This window comes from Sus scrofa, chromosome 5 (assembly GCF_054392235.1).
Source record: "Sus scrofa isolate SSC_HxYL_T2T_F1_AM1 chromosome 5, Sscrofa_HxYL_maternal_Yorkshire_Landrace_v2.0, whole genome shotgun sequence".
Taxonomy (NCBI): domain Eukaryota; kingdom Metazoa; phylum Chordata; class Mammalia; order Artiodactyla; family Suidae; genus Sus; species Sus scrofa.
Genome location: NC_139387.1, coordinates 54,915,188 through 54,937,273, shown reverse-complemented (window position 1 = coordinate 54,937,273; position 22,086 = coordinate 54,915,188). Strand labels below are relative to the sequence as shown.

General features: G+C 39.3%; 1 protein-coding gene across 1 annotated transcript in view; it reads right to left on the bottom strand.

Moving 5' to 3' along the window:
• LMNTD1 (lamin tail domain containing 1) overlaps positions 1–10,097 on the bottom strand; it is a 293,921-nt gene extending 283,824 nt beyond the window's left edge. The window contains 1 exon segment of the mRNA XM_084956549.1: positions 10,022–10,097. The gene's annotated coding sequence lies outside the window, so the exon portion shown is untranslated.
• Positions 10,098–22,086: the final 11,989 nt, after the last annotated feature.

Here is a 22,086-nt window from a genome sequence, read left to right as displayed (position 1 = left end):
ATAAAATGGGAAAAAGAAAGTCTATTCAGCAAGCATTGCTGGGAAACCTGGACAGCTGCATGCAAAGCAATGAAACTAGAACACACCCTCACACCATGCACAAAAATAAACTCCAAATGGCTGAAAGACTTAAATATACGACAAGACACCATCAAACTCCTAGAAGAGAACATAGGCAAAACACTCTCTGACATCAACATCATGAATATTTTCTCAGGTCAGTCTCCCAAAACAATAGAAATCAGAGCAAAAATAAACCCATGGGACCTCATCAAACTGAAAAGCTTTTGCACAGCAAAGGAAACCCAAAAGAAAACAAAAAGACAACTTACAGAATGGGAGAAAATAGTTTCAAATGATGCAATCGACAAGGGCTTAATCTCTAGAATATATAAGCAACTTATACAACTCAACAGCAAAAAAGCCAATCAATCAATGGAAAAATGGGCAAAAGACCTGAATAGACATTTCTCCAAGGAAGATATACAGATAGCCAACAAACACATGAGAAAATGCTCAACATCGCTGATTATAAGAGAAATGCAAATCAAAACGACCATGAGATACCACCTCACACCAGTCAGAATGGCCATCATTCATAAGTCCACAAATAACAAGTGCTGGAGGGGCTGTGGAGAAAAGGGAACCTTCCTGCACTTTTGGTGGGAATGTCAACTGGTACAGCCACTATGGAGAACAGTTTGGAGATACCTTAGAAATCTATACATAGAACTTCCATACGACCCAGCAATCCCACTCTTGGGCATCTATCCGGACAAAACTCTACTTAATAGAGACACATGCACCCGCATGTTCATTGCAGCACTATTCACAATAGCCAGGACATGGAAACAACCCAAATATCCATCGACAGATGATTGGATTCGGAAGATGTGGTATATATACACAATGGAATACCACTCAGCCATAAAAAAGAATGACATAATGCCATTTGCAGCAACATGGATGGAACTAGAGACTCTCATACTGAGTGGAATGAGCCAGAAAGACAAAGACAAATACCATATGATATCACTTATAACTGGAATCTAATATCCAGCACAAATGAACATCTCCTCAGAAAAGAAAATCATGGACTTGGAGAAGAGACTTGTGGTTGCCTGATGGGAGAGGGAGGGAGTGGGAGGGATCGGGGGCTTGGGCTTATCAGACACAACTTAGAATAGATTTACAAGGAGATCCTGCTGAATAGCATTGAGAACTATGTCTAGATACTCATGTTGCAACAGAACAAAGGGTGGGGGAAAAACTGTAATTGTAATGTATACATGTAAGGATAACTTGATCCCCTTGCTATACAGTGGGAAAAAAAAAAAAAAAAAAAGAAAGAAAAGACACATGTAGTCCAATGTTCACTGCAGCACTATTTGCAACAGCCTAGACATGGACACAACCTAAATGTCCATCAACAGAGAAGTGGATAAAGAAGATGTGGTACATATACACAACGGAGTATTACTCAGCCATTAAAAGGAAAGAAATAATGGCCTTTGCAGCAACATGGATGGACCTAGAAATTACCTTGCTAAGTAAAGTCAGTCAGACAGTGAGATACCAACATCAAATGCCATCACTTACATGTGGAATCTAAAAAAAGGACACAGTGAACTTTGTTGCAGAACAGATACTGACTCACAGACTTTGAAAAACTTATGGTTTCCAAAATGAGACAGGTTGGGGGGTGGGGGGAGAGCACTGAGGGTCTGGGATGGAAATGCTGTAAAATTTGGTTGCGATGACTGTTGTACACCTATAAATGTAATAAAGTTCATTAAGTATTTAAATATAAAATAAAAGAGCTGGAGTTCCTTTCATGGCTCAGTGGTTAACGAACCTAATTAGGATCCATAAGGATGCAGGTTCAATCCCTGGCCTCGCTCGGTGGGTCAGGGATCTGGTATTGCTGTGAGTTGTGGTGTAGTCGCAGATGTGGTTTGGGTTCTGAGTTGCTGTGGTTGTGGTATAGGCTGGCAGCTACAGCTCTGATTTGACTCCTAGCCTGGCAATATCAATTTGCTGCATATGCAGCCCTAAAAAGGCAAAAAAATAAAAACAAAAAATAAAAAAATTTTAAAAAAGAGCTGTATTTTGTTGTTCTTAGCACTTTCCAATTTCATATGAATTTAGCACATGAAACAGAAAGAGAAACATTTGATCTTAATGTTTGTTGACCTACCACTCATGTTTGCCTGATCCTAAAGCAGGATAGTGGTGGTTTCAGAGGCACTGAAAGTCACACATCTTGGGGAAACTTCTCAGCCCCAAACAAACCAGGATGGTTGGTCACTCTAAGTTTTGTTCAATAAAAAAGCTATATTTACCAGATTACTGATGTTCATAATGGTGGCAGTATTTTCTAGGGAGTGAAAAACAGTTGCAACAAATCAAACATTTATCCACTTTGCAGCCTAATTTCTGTCAAGTGTAACACTAGGTTATTGTGGTCACTCTAGGATATGTCTTCAGCCCTCTACATTTCTTATAAGGATAGGCAACCTAAAAAAAAAAGTTTGTCAATTGTTCAAAAGTCCATATGTTGATGCATGCATTAAAAAGCAAGGCAATAAAATTATAAGGACTCCATTTTCCAGAGCCCTTTTGTTTCTGGCTACTGTTTAGTTCTGAATAGAACCAAAGCCCAGACAATTCCAAGCTTTATGTATCTTAGATGTGACTCTTTCCCAAAAAATCTTTAACACTGGGGTCTACTAAAGCTAACATTTCCTGTAGTTTTCCAGAGCTGTTTCTCTGCCCCAATGCAAGGCATCCATTGAGAAGCAGGAGAAATAGCACTCTGTTTGGTGGTACACAGCTGGATAACAGCTGCCATCCTTCCGCCTACTGGTAGGAAACAAGCTACCCCTGGAGTGCTGTCTCTCTCTCTCTCTCTCTCTCTCTCTCTCTCTCTCTCTCTCTCTCTCACTCTCTCTCTCTCTCACACACACACACACACACACACACACACACTTTGTAAGCAGATTTTGCTAGCAGTCCATCTTTAAACAAACCTTGCCCCAGTGCTCTTTTGCTAACAGAGTGGAACATGGTGACTGCCTCTTCAACTTATCTTGCGGTCGAAGACTAAAAATCATATAATTTTCAACATCTTGATGCACAGTCATATTTGGTTAATATGAAAATTTACTACTGTTCCCACACAAGGAACAGAAACATTTCATAACAGTTGGGGAAAAATAGTTTTATGATATATGAAAAAAATGCAGATAATACCTTTTCAGCTCATACTGCAGCAAGTTTCTAACTTGCATCCTGGAAATTCCACAGTGTTAATGCTCATTGCTTGCGCATCTGAAAAATGGAAGCTCACTGCTTTGGTAAATTTTACCCATATTGTATAGTATGTGGCAGTTTCATATCTCTGAATTTAATTTTAGATTTGGAAGGCAGTGTGACATTTTTCATCTTTGGTTTGAATTGTCTCTGGAATGTTGGTGGTAGATTAATAAAAAAAGGTTACATATTATATCAAATTGTAATAAGAAAGGCAATGTGGCCTCATATTTCATCTTCTGGACTTTTTAATCAGTTAGGTATAAGATTCAGCTCTGCCATTGACCAAATGGGCCACTTTGAACAAGTTACCAAATGTCTTTAAACCTTGGTTTTCTCACATGTAAAATGGGGAAGCTCTTATGAGAATTAGATGAAATAATGTACAAACAGCATTTAACACAATGTCTGGCATATGTTAGGCACTCAGTAAATGATAGATGCTATTATTGGTTTCATTAATCACCAGAGATACTGGGCTGCACGATGGAGGCAGCATTCTTGAAGCCACCTCATGCTGCTGTCTCTTGGAAGAATACCTTCCCTGATTTATGACAGCTGACAACACCACCAGAGTTCCAGGTACATACCAAATGTCTTTTTATCCAAGAAACCCTCCTTGACTCTCTCAACTATATGTGAAAAACGTTGCTTGCTCTTTTACATATGCAAAGGTCTTAACATTTGCCAAAAGTAAAATCCCCAAACACATAGAGGCATTGGTATTTAAAGCTCTTTGTGTTCTTACCACTTTGGGGGCAGAGGTTCTGTTTTACTCATCTTAGTGTTCCTCATCTTCTAAGCTCCTAATGTCTAAGGGAGATGAACGTAGACAATTAGAATCTAAGCAACACAAGGCACATATGAGAAAGTAGTGTAAAGAAAGCGGTCACTGTTCAGAGAAGGGATGGATGGTAATTTGTGGTTACCACAAGTAGTAAGAAAAGGTGATAAAGAAAAGATCTGTCTAGGGGACATAGCTTTTAAGTGGGATAAAAAGGCTTAAGAGGATTTCATAGGAGAAATATAGAGTGAAGGCAAATTCGTGAAGAAACCAAGTGAACCACAAAGAGTAAAGCAGTGTGTGGAGTTCCCATTGTGGCACAGTGGTTAACGAATCCAACTAGGAACCTTGAGGTTATGGGTTCAATCCCTGGCCTTGCTCAATGGGTTAATGCGCCATGAGCTGCGGTGTAGTTTGCAGACGCGGCTCAGATCCCGCGTTGCTGTGGCTCTGGTGTAGGCTGGTGGCTATGGCTCTGATTAGACCCCTAGCCTGGGAATCTCCATATGCCCCGAAGCGGCCCTAGAAAAGGCAAAAAGACAAAAAGACAAAAAAAAAAAAAAAAAAGAGTAAGGCAGTGTGATGGGAGCAAGTCGATATGATGAGTAGGAAATCATCCTAAAAAGGAGATTCAATATGACTGCAGAGAATCCCTAAAGGACAGGCAAAGGAGGCTGGATTTTATTTTAGGGTCAATGGGGAGTTGCCAAAGATTTCAGAGCAGAACGTGATACAAAGAGATACCAGCTACTCCCATTGCACCTTCCAACTCTGGACTCATTGACACTTGTATAAATTTGCTTAATATCTCCAAATTATCTATCCTGTGTCTATATCTTCAAAACACAACCATGCCACATAGTAAGCCTTGAAAATTATGTAAAGCCAGCAGTCAACCATAACTCTTGTTTCTGCAATAGAAAGTAAGCTTCTGTTCTTCTGGTTAAGAGCAGGCATTTGGGAGATAAAAGGTCCTGGATTCAAATCTTAGCTCTGCCAGTTAATAAAGAGTTATCTCAAGAAATTACTTGACCACTCTCTGGAATAGTTTCCTTGCCTCTATATTAGGTAGTTATACTAACTCACATGGTTATAGGGAAGCTTAAATCCATGCACGGAAAGAACTCAGCAGAGATTGTAGAAACAGTTCATGTGACTCCATGATTCATCATTCCTCCATCTCACCTCTTTGATTGTTTAAATCCCTGGTTTTCTTTGGCCTCCAACTTTTGATACCCTTTCCAATTAACCATTATATTTAACAATATAATTGGGCTTCCTTCTCTAGTATCAGGGATATTTCAGGAAAGGCTGATCCACTTCAAAGGGCTTAAGCCTGAAGAGAGTATAATAACTGTTTACAGAGGTATGGGCAGAGTTACAAAAAACAAGGGATGGTGGAGCACCAATGAATGAGAAATCATGATCACCCTCAGGTTTAAAGTGGACGAGAGAAAAAGGTGTCTGGAGCCAAGTGGTAGCTAGAGCTGTGGCCTGAAATTCTGTAGTAATCCACTCTAGATAGACCAACAGTAGGTAGGGAGGAAGCAGTGTATGTGTGCAAAATATATTACAACCGCTTTTGCTTCTTTCCCTCCAATGTCTTGCCAGTGCTTTCCACTGGCTGAATTTAATTTGAGGCAAAATGATAACAGAACAAGGTGATGCAGTCTACAGAAGTCAGTTTTCTGGGGCACAAGGTAAGGCAGAGAAGACCAGAAAATAGACAGTGCAAGGGGCCAGGGCAAAATGTGCTATTGTTTTCCAAATAAGAGGTAGAAGTGTGGGAAGGAACAAAAAGATCTCAATGGATAGGTATCATTACTTCCATGACAGATGAAGGAAATGGAGCTCAGAGAGGAAGTGACTTGCAACGGTTATCATCTAGAAAAAGGAACCGGTCAGAGCCCTAAATGTTGCCTCAGGTCTATGCTATTTCCCACTACACTGCATGGCTCTGCTCAGAGTGATGGCTGAAATGATTCTGATCCTGCCTAAGCAGTTTCTGTCTTGAGATAAACTAAGAATATGAAATCATACCTTGTTTTTTATCCCACCTTCAGTTCCTTACATTCTTTTTTTAATGATTTTTATTTTTTCTATTATAGTTGATTTACAGTGTTCAGTCAATTTCTACTATACAGCAAAGTGATCCAGTCATACATATATATATATATTTTTTATTCCTTTTTCTCACATTACCCTCCACCATGTTCCATGACAAGTGACTGGATATAGTTCCCTATGCTATACAGCAGGATTTCATTGCTTATCCACTCCAAATGCAATAGTTTGCATCAGTTAACCTCAGACTCCCAGTCCATTCCCAGTTGCTTATGTTCTTGGTCTGAATTCATTCACTGTGGTTTTCCAAATAATTTTTAAGTTAATCTTAAAGATTAACTTTGAAAGTTACTGAGAATAGGAAATTGGTGTCCTTTTTTTTTAGGGAGAGGGAAAATTAGATCTGAAAGAAAGAAAGAAGGAAAGAAAGAAAGAAAGAAAGAAAGAAAAGGAAAAATGAGAGAAAAAAGGAAGGATGGAAGGAAAAAGGGAGAAAGTAAGGAGGGGAAAGGAACAGGAAGAGGGAAGGGGAGAGAGAAGCTTGGCAAAAACGGTTTGGGAAGCATTATTTGTAATAGCTAAATACTAGAGACTAATCAAATGCCTATCAACAATAGTAATATGAAAACGCAAATTGTGGAATATCCACATAAAGGAATATCATACAGGAAGGGAACTAAAACTGCACACAACAAAAGGACTGAAATTCATGGATAATTCATATTAAAAGGAGGAAGACAAAGTCCATTTGCAAGATTTCAAATGGAAATCTATGGCAAAAATAATCTATGATATTAGAAGCAAGGACTGGGGCTCTTTTAGTGGCTGGGAAATTGAAAGGGGCTTCTGCGTTGTTAACTGTTTTCTGGGTTTTGTCTATTTGTTTGCTTTTGTTTATTTCTTTAATCTGAGTGGTGGTTGCACAGGCGTGCTCATTTTATGAAAATTTTATCAGCTGCTCCTTGTGATTTGTGCCCTTTTCCATATGCACAAGCACACAATTTCAGGTAACCAGTTGCCTTAGTCAGTTTTGCTGCAGTAAAAATCAATCTTTCAAAATCTCTGTGGCTTTCAAAACAATTTTCCTCTCTGTGCTGCGGAGAAGATCCCCATGGTCTCTATCCCTTGGTGTTACTCTTGTGATTTTGTTGCCTTACACGGCAAGGGGATTTGAAGATCATGCTGGGGGGCCCTTGCTCTCCAAGCCCAGCCTCTGCATGTACCCTGTCCCAGCACTGAGCCTTCTGAAGCCCACCGCCTTCTAGTACTGCCTGAGGTCCCTAGGAACACCAAGCCAGGCCCCTTTACAGAGCCAGCAGTGCACAGGCTCAGGCCTTGCTGGCTTCCCTAGGACCTTCTCTTTATTTTTTAATTTTTTTTAAGTTTTAATGAAGTACAGTTAATTTACAAGGTTGTGATCATTTCTGCTATACAACAAAGTGACCCAGTCATATATATACACATATCCATTTTCTCTTAGGACCTCCTCTTTATTAATTAGTTGCCTGGAAGATAAGGAGATTATCTGGGTAGACCTAACCTAATCACATGAACCCTTTAAAAGCTGAGCATCTTCTCCAACTGGAGGTCAGAGACTTGCAAGGGAGGGATCCAAAGTGCCATTGCTGGCTTGAGGGTGAAAGATGCCACACTGAAAGATCTGAGAACAGCCTTTAGGAACTGACAGCAACCACTGGCCAAAAGCCAGCAAGAAAACAGGACCTGTACCCTACAACCATAAAGAAAAAAGTTCTGCCAGTGACCAGTGAGCTCAGAAGAGAACTCCAAACCCCAAACGAGAAGAGCAGCTGATGCCTTGATCTCAGCCCGGTAAGACCCCACACAGAGTATCCAATAGCCCCATGACCACACGTCTGAACCAAGAAACCGTGAGACGATACACTGTGGTTTCAAGGGGCTAAGTTTGTGGTAATTTGTTTGCAGCAAAAGAAAACGCATGTGCACTTGTTCACATTTTGGCAGCTTTATGTTGGCAGCTGAGGAAACCCTGCTCAGCTCTGCTCCATGTGTCTCCACATTCTGGGATCCATCTTGAAGGAGCTTCCCTCTTTGGGACATTCATATGACAGAGGGAAAAGAGCAAGTGAGCTGACAAAAACCCATGATGCCTCTTAAAGGATGTGGTATCCATCCCATCTGCTCACACTCAGTGGTTAAAGCAGGCCACATGGCCAGGTCCAAAGGCAATGGGGCAGGATGTATAATCTTTTAATAGAAGAGGAGAGACTGAACAATATTAAAAACAGTATAACTCACCACCATGGAATGTTATAAGTGTGGCCAGACTGGAAAGAGCAGAGTCTTTGAGGTCAGAAAGATGTGAACATTAATCTTGGTACCACAACCTTACTGGCTGTATGACAACGGAAAAGTTAGGAAAGTTCTCTGAGCCTCGGTCTCTTAAATAGTAAATATCTATCTTACAGGAATGATGTGAATGTTAAAAGTATCAGTATGATGCCTGATAGGTACTCTAATAAGTATTGATAAAAATTAGCCTCAGTCTCATACCTCAGGGATTAACCAGAATGTAATTCTTCCAAAGAGAGAAATTAGGGAATGGAAGCTACATTTAAACACACCTCTTTCCCCTCATTTTCCTAGTAAAACTTATGCAGTGTCTCAAATGCATAATTCCTTAACACATTATATCTCTTCGAACATTGTAGTAACAAGTTGCTTAGAGTAAAGGGAATACAGCATTACTCTTCTGAATGGGATTGTTAAATGCTACCAATATCACAGGTGGCATTACTTTATAATTACTGTTCTAAATTGATGATTCACTTTCACAGCTATTTTTGACTTATGAAAATGCTGCCATAAAGCCGTAGTTATTACAGCTAGAAAACTGGCAAATCAGTCAATCATACTTTGGCCTCAGTCTTTCTTTTTAACTAGCCCATGTGATTTTAAACACTATTTCAGGTTTCTAGTTCACAAATATCTCTTTTAAAGCAACTGTTATTAGCTGCTATCTTTTAAGCCTCAATCCATTAGTTAGGGTTTTGACTTTTTTTTAATTACATAAAAACACTCTCTCTCTCTCTCACACACACACTCATACACAATGAATTCAGTACACTTTCTTGAGCAGAAGAAAAAGGTCAAGTAATCCCAAAACTTATCAGATAAAGATAACTACAGTCAATATTTTGGTGTGTAGTCTTGCAATTTTTTCCCTGAATACATAAGCTGTATGTTTGCATACCTATACATATGTAGTATATGTTTTTATTTATGTATAATTACATATAGTTCTTTCACAAAAATTAGGTAATATATTCTATTTTAACCTGCTTTTTTCTGTAGTTATAGACATATATACCATTGTTTTAATGATTTAACTTAATGATCTTATGTACCTACATCTTGGTTTATTACATGCCTTTTCCACAGTTTGTCTTTTTTGACCAGTTAATTTCTCTCTGAAGGACATCAAAACTGATTAAAGTGCTACAGACTTTATAGATCACAGATACACACAGCACCCCCATGTGCAGCGTCATAACAAAGGTACTTGTGATTAAAGCACTCAGGTGCTGTCTTTTTTAATTTTTTGAAAACAAAAACTGAAAAAGACAGCCTTATGTTCTGATTCTCCTTTTGCTTCAGACCAAGAAAATGATTGCTCACATAGTCCCCAAAAGAACTGGCAATAATGACTCTCAAAATCCCTGAATGAAGCCATTGTTACAGAAACATGACCGCCTTTATAGGCGAAACAACCACATTTTTTTATACCACATGGAATTAAATGTAAGTCTCCATCTGCCTCTGTTAAGAGCTCCCTTAGGAGAGACTGGGAGGCCAATTACCCAGGAGCCAATGGACACTGACCTTTAGCCTGGTCCCCTTGGTCCCAGTCTTTCGTTGTCTCCTCCTGGGCTCCGACTGCAGCTCCTCTGATGAATGTGCTATTGTTGGACTCTTCAGAGAAGAGCTGTTAAAGGAAGAGGAAGATTATTTGCAAGTGGTTAGGAAAATGTTCCAACCAAAGAATGAAATGATGTAATTAGCTTCCCTGTATATATAAGCACCAGCACTGCTGCCAAATCTTCAGGCTGTAGTGAGTGAGGAAAACAATGACATACAAGGCAGAGTCACCTGTAGCCACTGACCAATCCCAGGTAAGGCCACCCTCTTCTTTACCCTGAAGAGGATGGGAAGTGGGGAGAATGCAAACTTATCCTAGGATAGTTCTCATATTATTAAAACCTTTTAAAATGGGAACCACTTCTTGGATGGAAGGACTATGTAAAATGACAAGCCCTAAGAGGTCTAATTCTTTTTATATGATATGACTCTTTAAAAATAGAAAATTGAGAGATGTGTGGGATGGGATTAGCTGATCATTCATTTTACTGTTTCTGAGCTATAGCTATGGCTCAAGAAAGCCTAGAAAAAAAAAAAAAAAAAAAAAGAAAGCCTAGAAACCTTACCACCATGCTCTTCTGGTGGGCCTGAGGTCTGACAGGAATCTCAAAGCTATGAGAGAAGGCTTTTAAAATCTGATCTGTGCTGCATCAAAATAGTACAATGAAGGGGGATCATGGGTTGCCCATTTTTTGTAGATAATTTAATACTGTGGACATTGGAAAATATCAGACAAGTGGACAATTGGAAAATGCACATAGTAGAAGGATTAAAAAAAGAACATCTGGGCATGGCCCTAGTTAGCTATAAGTCAGCTGATAGCTTTGTCCAAGAGATGGATGACAGTGCTGCTGCAAGGGATTAGGCTTCCTCATTTTTCACCTGGAGAGATTTGAAGAAAGGGAGCTGGCGGGTTTGCAGAAAGACTGAGTGTATTTTATGAAAACAAATACCACCAATGAAGGAAAAACGTGGTTAACTTCCAACCAAACAAAAGGGTTTATTTAAAGAATGGAGGTAGTGGGATGCAGAGAAAGACTAGAGTTAAGTGGAGTGAGAAGGGAAAAGTGAAAGCAGAAGAGGTAAGGTTTGCCTTTTGAGGTCTTTTTAAACACCCTGGCTTCTTACCTTCCTACACTGTCGCAGGTCTAACACTGTAAATAACACTGCTCTTAGGAGGCCACCTGCTCCCAACCTGAGTGAGATGCCCTTGTCAGGGCTCTTGGAGCTCCCGGTGTCCTCTTATCACAAAGGTCCATGATGACCTAAAGCTGGCTTCTCTATCTGTCCAATAAACTCTGAGCCTTGTGAGTTCAGCAATGTTCTCCTTTGCTCCTTGCTGTGGGCTGAGCATGGGGAACAATGTCTAGTGCATCATCTTAAAAAAGCATAATGGATGAATAAATTGCAAGGGGTGGGTACAGAAGCCAGAAGCAGAGAGTAGAGCCTGATCATAAAGGAGCAGATCCATGGGGACGGCCAGAGTCCACAGGTAGAGAGATGTTGTAGCCTGGGAACTTGGAGAAGCACTGCAGGGTGAGAGAGAGCAGCAAAAGATGGAGCTTGAGAGGTGAGCAGGCTTGATCACTAAAGGGCCCCTTAAACTATGTGAGAGAGATTAAAAATAATGCTGATGGCAGTGTAGAGACATGGACAGGAGAATCAGAAGTGATGCGATTAAATTTTCATGTTTAGAAAGATGAATTTTGTTGCAGACTGGAAAACAGGTTGGAAAGGGGCCATTATGGAGGTAGGGAGCCCGTTTAGAAGGCTGTTGCAGAAAACAATGGGAGATGGCATTGTAGGTTGAACCATAATAGTGCAGGATGGAGAAAGTGTTGGATTTAAGAAATTTTCGGAGTTCCCAATGTGGCGCAGTAGTTAACGAATCCGACTAGGAGCTATGAGGCTGCAGGTTCGATCCCTGGCCTTGCTCAGTGGGTTAAGGATCTGACATTGCCTTGAGCTGTGGTGTAGGTCACAGATGCAGCTCAGATCTGGCGTTGCTGTGGCTCTGGAGTAGGCCTGCAGCTACAGCTCCAATTAGACCCCTAGCCTGGGAACCTCCATATGCCGCGGGTGCGGCCTTAGAAAAGACTCTTAAAAGAAATTTTAAAAGGCAGAGTTGACAGCTTTGATATTAATTGGAGAATAAGAAAGAAATTGGAGAAGTCAAGACTGAAATCTCTGTTTCAGGCTTGAGTAAGTGGTACCACTCAAAGATAAGGAAAGTACATTCAGTTCCAGGCAGGTTGAGGTCAATGTGTCAGTGGAATATCCAAGAGAACATGTCCAGAGCCAGAGGCAGTTAGATAAGCACATCTTGAGAGCTCAAGTAGAGAATGGGACTGGAGGTACAGAGCTGGTTGGTCATGGGCATAGAGGTGGTAATGAAAGCCATGGAAACTGATGAGATTGCTTAGAGAAGGCTGCACAAGGAGGAGATAGGAAGACTCAGGGGACAAGAACACTCAGGACTCTGAAGAACAGACATAGTTTTTAAAGGGCAGAAGAAAGAAGTCTAAAAAAATAGTATGACCAAGCAGCCTGCGTAAGAAAGAGGTGTCACAGGAGCTGGGGGAGAATTTATTTCAGGTAGAAGAAGTGGTCCAAATATCAGAGTCTACAAGAAATTCAGCTGATAGCTGAGACACATCTATTAAATTTAGCACCAAGGCAGCAATTCATAACCTTGATGAGAACTGTTTAAAGTTAAAGTTTGGGGACGGAAGCTATACTACACTGGGTCAAGAAGTGAACAGGTAGTAACAACACAAATACAGTGAGCATGGACAAATATTTCAAGAAATTTGACTGTAAAGGGGCAAGTATGTGCACAATTTTCAAAGCCCTTAAACATTCAACCTTTTTATTTAGGAAGAAATAATGGGCAGTAGTGGTCTAAGGAAAAGCAAGGAATAAAACAGATTCCCAAGAGCAAAAGGGAAAACTCCAACACCTGGAGGTGGTGGTCCCACAGACAGAAAGCAGAGGAAAGTGAGTTTGCTGGGAAAGTTCCAACTCTGGTATGTTGGATGGTGTTTTGCCAAGTGAAAATATGCAAAAGCAATGAAAAAGAGAAGAGTGGAACTGATAGAGGTGCTCTGGCTGAAATGGACATTTAAAGGTTCCGTGCAGCAGTGGACAGTCCTGTGCAATAGTCCACAGGAGTAAGACTCCCAGGGAAAGAATGTGAATGAAGGGGACAGAAGACTGATGACACTAAAGACAACAGTCCATTGCTATCTGTCACCTAGGAACTACGTAACTTTCCTGACTGGACAACCATAACTGCTGAACAACCATTGATTAAAAAGACTAGAACCTATGAAAAAAAGATACTCGACATCAGAAGACAAAAAAGAAACCATAATGAGATGGTAGGAAGGGTGCACTCACAATATAATCAAATCCCATACCCTCTGGGTGGGTGACCTGAAAACTGGAGAATAATTATATCAAAGAATTTCCCCACATAAGTGAGAATTCTGAGCCCCACATCAGGCTCCCCAGCCTGGGGGTCTGGCATCAGAAGGAGAAGCCCTGAGCATGTGGCTTTGAAGGCCAGTAGGACTTGATCATACGAGCTCCACAGGACTGGGATAAACAGAGACTCCACTCTTAGAGGGGTGCACCCGAGTTCTCTTCTGCACTGGGACCCAGGGATGCAAGGGATTTTTCAATATCTTGCAAATCAATCATTATGATACATCACATTAATAAACTAAAGAATAAAAATCATATGATCCTCTCAATAGATGCAGAAAAAGCCTTTGACAAAATCCAATTTGATAAAAAAGTCTTCAAAAAGTGGGCACAGAGGGAACCTACCTCAACATAACAAAGGCCATATATGACAAAGACACAGCTACCATTATACTCAACAGTGAAATCTGAAAGCATTGCCTCTAAGATAGGAACAAGACAGGATGTCCACTCTCACACTCTATCCAACATAGTTTTGGAAGTCATAGCTATAGCAATTAGAGAAGAAAAAGTAATAAAAGAAATCCAAATTGGAAAAAAAGAAATAAAACTCTCACTATTTGCAGATGACATTATACTATGCATAGAAAATCCTAAAGATGCTACCAGAAAACTACTAGGGTTCATCAATGAATTCGGTAAAGTTGTAGGATTCAAAATCAATGGACAGAAATCTGTTACAATTCTATACACTAACAATGAAAGATCAGAAAGAGAAATTAAGGAAACAATTCTATTTACTATCACATCAAAAAGAATAAAGTACCTAGGAATAAACCAACCTAAGGAGGCAAAAGACCCGTACTCTTAAAACTGTAAGATGCTGATGAAAGAAACTGAAGATGACCCAAACAGATGGAAAGATATACTGTGTTTTTGGATTAGAAGAATCAATATTGTCAAAATGACCACACTACCCAAGGCAATCTACAGATTCGATGCAACCCCTATAAAATTACCAATAGCATTTTTTCACAGAACTAGAACAAAAACCTTTAAAATTTGTATGGAGACACAAAAGACCTTGAATAGCCAAAACAATCTTGAGAAAGAAAAGCAGAGCTGGAGGAATCAGGCTCCCTGACTTCAGACTATATTACAAAACTATAGTAATCAAAACAGCATAGTACTGGCACCAAAAAAAGACATATAGATCAATAGAATAGAATAGAAAGACCAGAAATAAACTCAGGTACCTATGGTTAATTAATCTATGACAAAGAGGCAAGAATATACAATGGAGAAAAGACAGTTTCTTCAAAAAGTGATTCTGGGGGAGTTCCCATCCTGGCTCAGTGGTTAACAATCCGACTAGGAACCATGAGGTTGCGGGTTCGATCCCTGGCCTTGTTCAGTGCATTAAGGATCTGGTGTTGCCATGAGCTGTGGTGTAGGTCACAGACGTGGCTCGGATCCCGTGGTGCTGTGCCTGTGGCATAGGCTGGCAGCTGTAGCTCCGATTAGACCCCTAGCCTGGGAACCTCCATATGCTGTGGGAGCAGCCCTAGAAAAGGCAAAAAGACAAAAAAAAAAAAAAAAAGTGATTCTGGGAAGACTGGACAGCTATAAGTAAAAGAATGAAATTAGGACAGTATCTATCCAACACCGTACACAAAAATAAACTCAAAAGAGATTAAAGACCTAAATGTAAAACTGGATAATACAATAAAACTCCTGGACAAAAATACAGGCAGAACACTTTCTGATATAAATTGCAGCAATGTCTTTTTTTGATCCACCTCCTACAGTAATGGAAATAAAAATAAAAATAAACAAATGATACCTAATTAAAGTTAAAAGCTTTTGCACAGCAAAGGAAACAATAACCAAAACTTAAAAGACAACCCACAGAATGGGATAAAATATTTGCATGCGAAGCAACCAACAAGGGATTATCTCTAAAATATACAAACATCCCATGTAGTTCAATATCAAAAAAAAAAAAATCCAAAAAATGGGAAGAATATCTAAATAGATATTTCTCCAAAGAAGACATACAGATGGCCAAAAAATCATGAAAAGATGCTCAACTTCACTAATTATTAGAGAAATGCAAGTCCAGAGTACAGTGAGGTATCACCTCACATTTGTCAAATGAAAGAAATTGTTGTCAGAAGGGCCATCATCAAAAAGTCTACATACAATAAATGCTGGAGAGAGTATGAATAAAAGGGAACCCTCCTACACTGTCAGTGAGAATATAAATTGGTGCAGTCATTATGGAGAATAGTGTGGAAATGCCTTAAAAAACTAAAAATAGAGCTACCATTAAATCCTGCAATTCCACTCCCAGGCATATATCTGGAGAAAACCATAATTTGAAAAGGTACATGTAAGTACCTTAATGTTCATAGCAGCATTATTTATAATAGCCAAGACATGGAAGCAACCTAGGTGTCCACTGATAGATGAATGGATAAAGACGATGTGATACATATACACAATGGTATATTACTCAGCCATAAAAAGAATGAAATATTGCCATTTGGACCAACATGGATGGACCTAGAAATTATTATACTAAGTGAAGGAAGCCAGACAAAGCCAGACAAATATTATAAGACTTATATGTGGAATCTAAAATATGATTCAAAAGAACTTATTTACAAAACAGAAATAGACCCATGGATATAGAAAACAAACTTATAGTGGGGGGGGGGAGGGACAAATTAGGAGTTTGGGATTAAAATATACACACAATTATATATAAAGTAGATAATGAACGAGGGGATATTCTGTATAGCCCAAGGAACTCTATTCTATATCTTGTAATAACCTATAATGGAAGAGAATGTTGAAAAAAAAGAATATATATGTACATTATTTCCTATACACCTGAAACTAGCACATTATAAATCAACTATATTTCAATAAAAATTTTTTAAAAAGATAAAAAGATAATACCACTAACTGAAATGGAAAACCAAGGTGAGAAATGGGAAAAGAATTCAACATGTTTTCAGCCTGTGGGGAGGGAACCAGTAGCAAGAATTTTTTTTTTTTTAATTAGAAATCAAAAGTGATTTTCCTTGTTGTATGAAATCATAGGTGGTTTTTGTGTTCATCTTTTCTCCTTTCTGTATCTCCACATTTTCTACATTGAGTATATAACTACTGGACTCAGAAAAAAATACTATTTCCTTCAACATGAGATACGAGATTGCGGATAGTCTATGAGGCAATGTTCCAGAAAAAGTGGAATGGGGTCGTGTGGGAACACAGGTGGAGAAAAAAGTGTGGGAAGGGGACAGGGACATTTCTCCCCCTGAGGGAAGAAAGAGAAGAGAACAACTGAAGTCTCAGAGAAATTCTGAAGTGAAGGTAAGAAAATTTGAGGAAAATCACATCATTTGACCTCTTCATTTTTAAGTAAATTAGGAGGCAATGTAGTTTGCTAAAACTGAGAAGGAAAGACAGAAATAGGGAATGGGTGAAAGTGTTTTTAAAACTTGATATGAGGAACAGAAAAAAATTAATTTGAAATTGATACAAATATTTCCAAAGAGTTAGGAGGCCCAGCTGAGGTTGGATAACAATGCGTGAGTGGTGGAGCTGGTTGCTGAATTATCTCTGAGGTCAAGTTAACTGTCAGGAGTGGTGGTGGCAGTGAGAACTGGCCAGGCAGGTATGGGAGGGGCATGAGTAAGGAATCTAAGGGAGCTACCACTTCCACCGTGCCTGATCCTCTTTCTCTTTCAGGCAACCACCACCACACCTTCTGTTGCACCTTGCAGAAACCTTAGACTCATGCTAGATTCCTCTCTCTCTTTCATGAACCCCTATCCAAACAATCCCCAAGCTCTGTGTACTCTTTCTTCTAACACTTCTCCAACCTTCACTGTTACCACAGCTGCCGAGGCTGCTGTCATCCTCTTGCCCTAAATATTGCCTTGGTCTCTAACTGCTTCCATACATCTATTCCTGCCTCACTCAATTCCACTCTTTTCACTATTTCTCTTAGAATTATTTCTCTTAGAATAAGAACTGAAGTTTTCAACACAGCTCACTAGGTCCTCATAATCTGGCCCCTGTGACGTCCCCGACTCACCTGGCCCAGAGCCCTGCCCCCTTGCTCTCTATTCTCTGGGCACATGGGCCTTCTCTTTGCTCCTCAAAAACATGGAGACAATAAGTGACCAGCAGAGAGAGATAGGGATGGGGTATAATACAATCAGATGCTAGCTATGGACTTTATAAGAAGATAAAAATAAATTTAAAATAAAAAAACCCCAAATATAATAAAGAGAGAGCACTGACCCAAAGAGGCTGAATAATTTAAAACGGTAATATTTACATATTGTTTGGCTTTTTCTTACACCCTCCCCTCTGGCTATGTTGTTCTTAGGGGCTTAAGGGGAAGGTCAGATCTGCTTCAGGGAATAAAATCCAGACCCTTCACAGATGCCAAGCCCTCCAAGACAACTGTCTGAGCACTTTCCCTGGATGTCCCAAAGGCATCTCCACCCTAGCAACTCCCTCCTCCCCACCTACCCCATCCATCTGCATAAGCCACACACATCTTTGTCAGAGCAGAGCTTTCCTGGCTTCTCCCACACCTGGTCCTACTGACCTGACCCTCCAGTCCTCTCTCAGCTTGTCTGGACTTGGCATTTGTCCTCAGTCTAAATCCCTTCTCCAGTTTCTTCTCCTATCCTTCCATCTCTCAGATAATGGGTTGGTCTTTCTAAAATAGTAACTTGATCACATCACTCTCAGGATGAAAAAGATAAAAAGAAGTAGTAGAATATAAGAAAAAAAAAATGCTGACATTTCTCCCAAGGAGCAGGGAATGAAAAAGGAATGACCTCTGCTGGAAATATTGTGTCTTAAGTGAGGTTATCAGAAGAAAGCCAAATTTCAGTTGGTCGTACTCTTGGTTTTTAATTCATTTAATCAGATAATATCATAAGTTCAACATTTCTCTGATTGTCTTCCATGTCTGAGGCATTGAAGACAAATACATACTAGTTGGTATGGGCAGACTCTCAGAAATGAAACACAAGTTTCTGCAAAGATTAATTTACCTTCCACACAAAATTGCCAGAAAAAAATTTCTCAGAACTTTTGTTTCATAAGAGCATTATAACACTTGGGATGGTCACTAAACGTAAAAAATCCCTGGGAAACTGGTTGAAACTCAGCAATGACTCCAAGTGAAGTCATCAGACAACAACTGACATCCTCACATTTCCCCACTCAGTGGGTGACTCAGCCCTTACTTAGCAGGGACATAGGGACAAGTTATTGCTGCCTCAAGACCACATTATACAAATTGGGTGATCAGAACCCTTTTTTTCTAGTGGCCAGAGGGCATAAAAGAACCATATCTCGAACAGCGTGTTTATTTTCCAGGGATCATGGGACAGGAGCCTCTTTTTGATTTATGTAAATGCCAAAATACTTTCCAAAATGCTATGAGAGCATTCACTTGAACTGCTGTTATTTGACAAGTGGATGCTAGTTTTCAAGCAGCTCCTCAAATCAGAGTCCCAAAACTGGTAAAGGAAGGCATTCACGAGGTGTCCACAGTCTCAAACTGCACATGTAATTTGTCTGCGTGCATGATTGATACTCCAGCCCAAGCCTAAACTGGTTCAGACATTCTGGATGTGTATAGAATGATATAATAAAGCATCTTTTGGAGAACTCATAATCATCTTTTTTTAATTAAAAATTTTAAAGTTGAAGTATAGATGACATACAACATATATTAGTTTCAGGTGCACAACATAGCGATTTGACATTTATATATATTACAAAAATTGATCAAAACAGTAAATCTGGTAACCACATGTCACCATACAAGCTTATTACAATATCATTGTCTCTATTCACTGTTCTATACATCATATTCCTGTGACTTGTTTATTTTATAACCACAAGTTTGTACCTCTTGATCCCTCTCACCTACTTTGCCCAACCTCCACACCCCTTCCCTCTAGGGACCACCAGTTTGTTTTCTGTATATGTGAGTTTGTTTCTATTTTGTTTTCCTTGTTTTGTTTCTTAGATTCCACACATAAGTGAAATCACATGGTATTTGTGTTTCTCTGATGTATTTCACTTAGCATAATACCCTCTAAGTCCATTCATGTTATTGCAAATGGCAAGATTTCATTCTTTTTATGACTAAGTAATATTGCATTATTTATATATCTGTACCTACATATCTATGTATCTATATCATATATATATACATATCTATGTATCTATATCATATATATACATATCTATGTATCTATATCATATATATACATATCTATGTATCTATATCATATATATACATATCTATGTATCTATATCATATATATACATATCTATGTATCTATATCATATATATATATGTTTTCTATATATATAAAACATACTCTTTATCCATTCATCCAATGATAAACACTTAGGTTACTTCCATAGCTTGGCTATAGTAAACAATGCTCCAGTGAACATAGGGATGCATATATCTTTTCAAATTAGTGTTTTCATTCTTTGAAAAAATGCTCAGTAGTGGAATTTCTGGGTTGTATGGAAGCTCTATTTTTAATTTATTGAGGATCTTTCATGTTTCCAGAAACACATCTACAGTTAGAATATAAGAATGATTTTGAGTACAGTTTGGTAGCTGTCTTCTACTGAGCTTCATGAATCATAACAAGAAAAAGAGATAAAGGGAGAGAGGAGTTGGAGGTTTGATGTGCCTTTTAAGACACCATGACCCATAGGGTTGAGGAGACATCCCCTCTTGCTTCACTCCAGACCTCCATGCTGCTTTTCGCTGCAGAAGAACATAATGACATCATCCAGTGTGAGATGGATGGTCAGGAGCCATAAAGAGCCAGACATGGCAAAAGGGGATTTGCCAGGAACTTCACAGTGGACTGTGAGCAATATTTGTTGTAGAGGGTCATTTTTCAGGGAGAGTAAAGTCTAAGATAATTCATAAATTTCTGGCCTGTCCAACCAATAAAGTTGTGGTGCTATTTCTTGAAATAGAGAATAAAAGAGAAGCAGATGATGACCAGCATAGTTTTGGAGATGTCAAGTTTGAGATCACTAGGAAATTTCCCGGGGAAGGTGTCAATAAGGCAAACAAGAGCTTTAGAGACAGTGTCATCAGTTTACAGACGTCAGGTGAAGTAATGGCTGTTGAGGAGATGGTCCAGAGAAAGAACATGAGGAGAGCAAAAAGATGCCAAAACCAAAGGGTTATCCTCATTATAAGGAATAGCAAAAAGTGAGTTTAACGGAGTGATAATTAAATAACAGGGTAAACCTAGGGTTTTAAGAAGGAGACCTTGGAAAGTTGCTACCCAAAGAAATCCCACTTATTGCTCAATCTATAGAGTCAATTTTTGGAAAAATTATATCACTTCTTTATTTCTAGATCTTCCCTTTCAGAGAAACTTACCACAGAGTATTAAATCTGCAACTGGACTTTCAAGTAAAAGAAATAATTGTTAGGACTTTGTTTTAAGGATATAAATCAGCAAGTAGTTGAGCAAGGAAATAATAAACAGTCATTAGCTGAAGCACAGCAATGTAAGTCCTAGAAACTTTAATTTTTTTAAAAAAATTGATTGTCCAGTAAGACACCAATAGCATAAAGAGCCGCATTAATTGGTGCTTATAAAGTGATTCATCTTTTTATTTCCCTCCTAGTCATTTGAAATGTTCAGTAAGATGCCCTAGTTAAAACAAAGTAATGTTTTAATGGGGACTTAACAAGGGCTTTCATTTTGCAAGGTTTTAGAGTGTGGTGGCACAGTTCTCAGCATCATAATTCAACACCAGCCTACTTCAAATCAGACATTTTTATGTAGGTTCAGAAAATATGCAGGACCATGAACTCCAATAATGAAATTTCAGAAAGCAACTGTTTCATTTTTTAACTGGAAAATAAACAGACTTCTATCTTCTATGTAAAAGAGGTCCCACATGATATATAATAAGGATGGCAGCTTTGCCAAGTCCCTCCATTTCTTCTCTCTTTAGGAATCAAACAACTGCTTAACAGTTGTCCTTATGTAAGATGACTTGGAGCTCAATGCCCAAGTCCCACATTCTCCAAGCCTTTGTCTCATGAGGAATCCTGCCCACAGCTAGCATCTGTTCTCCAGAAGAGATTACATGGAATGCTGAAGAGGATGACACATTAAAATGCAGTATTTATGGATGTTTCACATGCATTTCTCACAAAATTTAGTGGGCTGAAGATTAATGTAACTTCGAAGTTGGTTTAATTCCCGGGACTCCCAAGCCCTCCAGAATTGAGTGAGCAGTTGCTGCACCTGGCAATTAGTAGACCCCATTTCCTCTTTCCTGGTCTTCCCCTGGCTGGTTCTAATGATCTTTCCATCTATCTGTTCACTCTTGTCCTTCTCAGACAGGAAGTATTTTAAAAGCCTGGGGCCTTTGATCTCTTGGCAGTCATGAAAAGTTTGATATTAAATGTCCTGAAGAGAGTCCTCTGACTTGTATTATGCTAGTGCAGGTGCACACATTGCCTCTCACTCCTCAGAGATATTCCCATGGGCCTCCTGCACTTG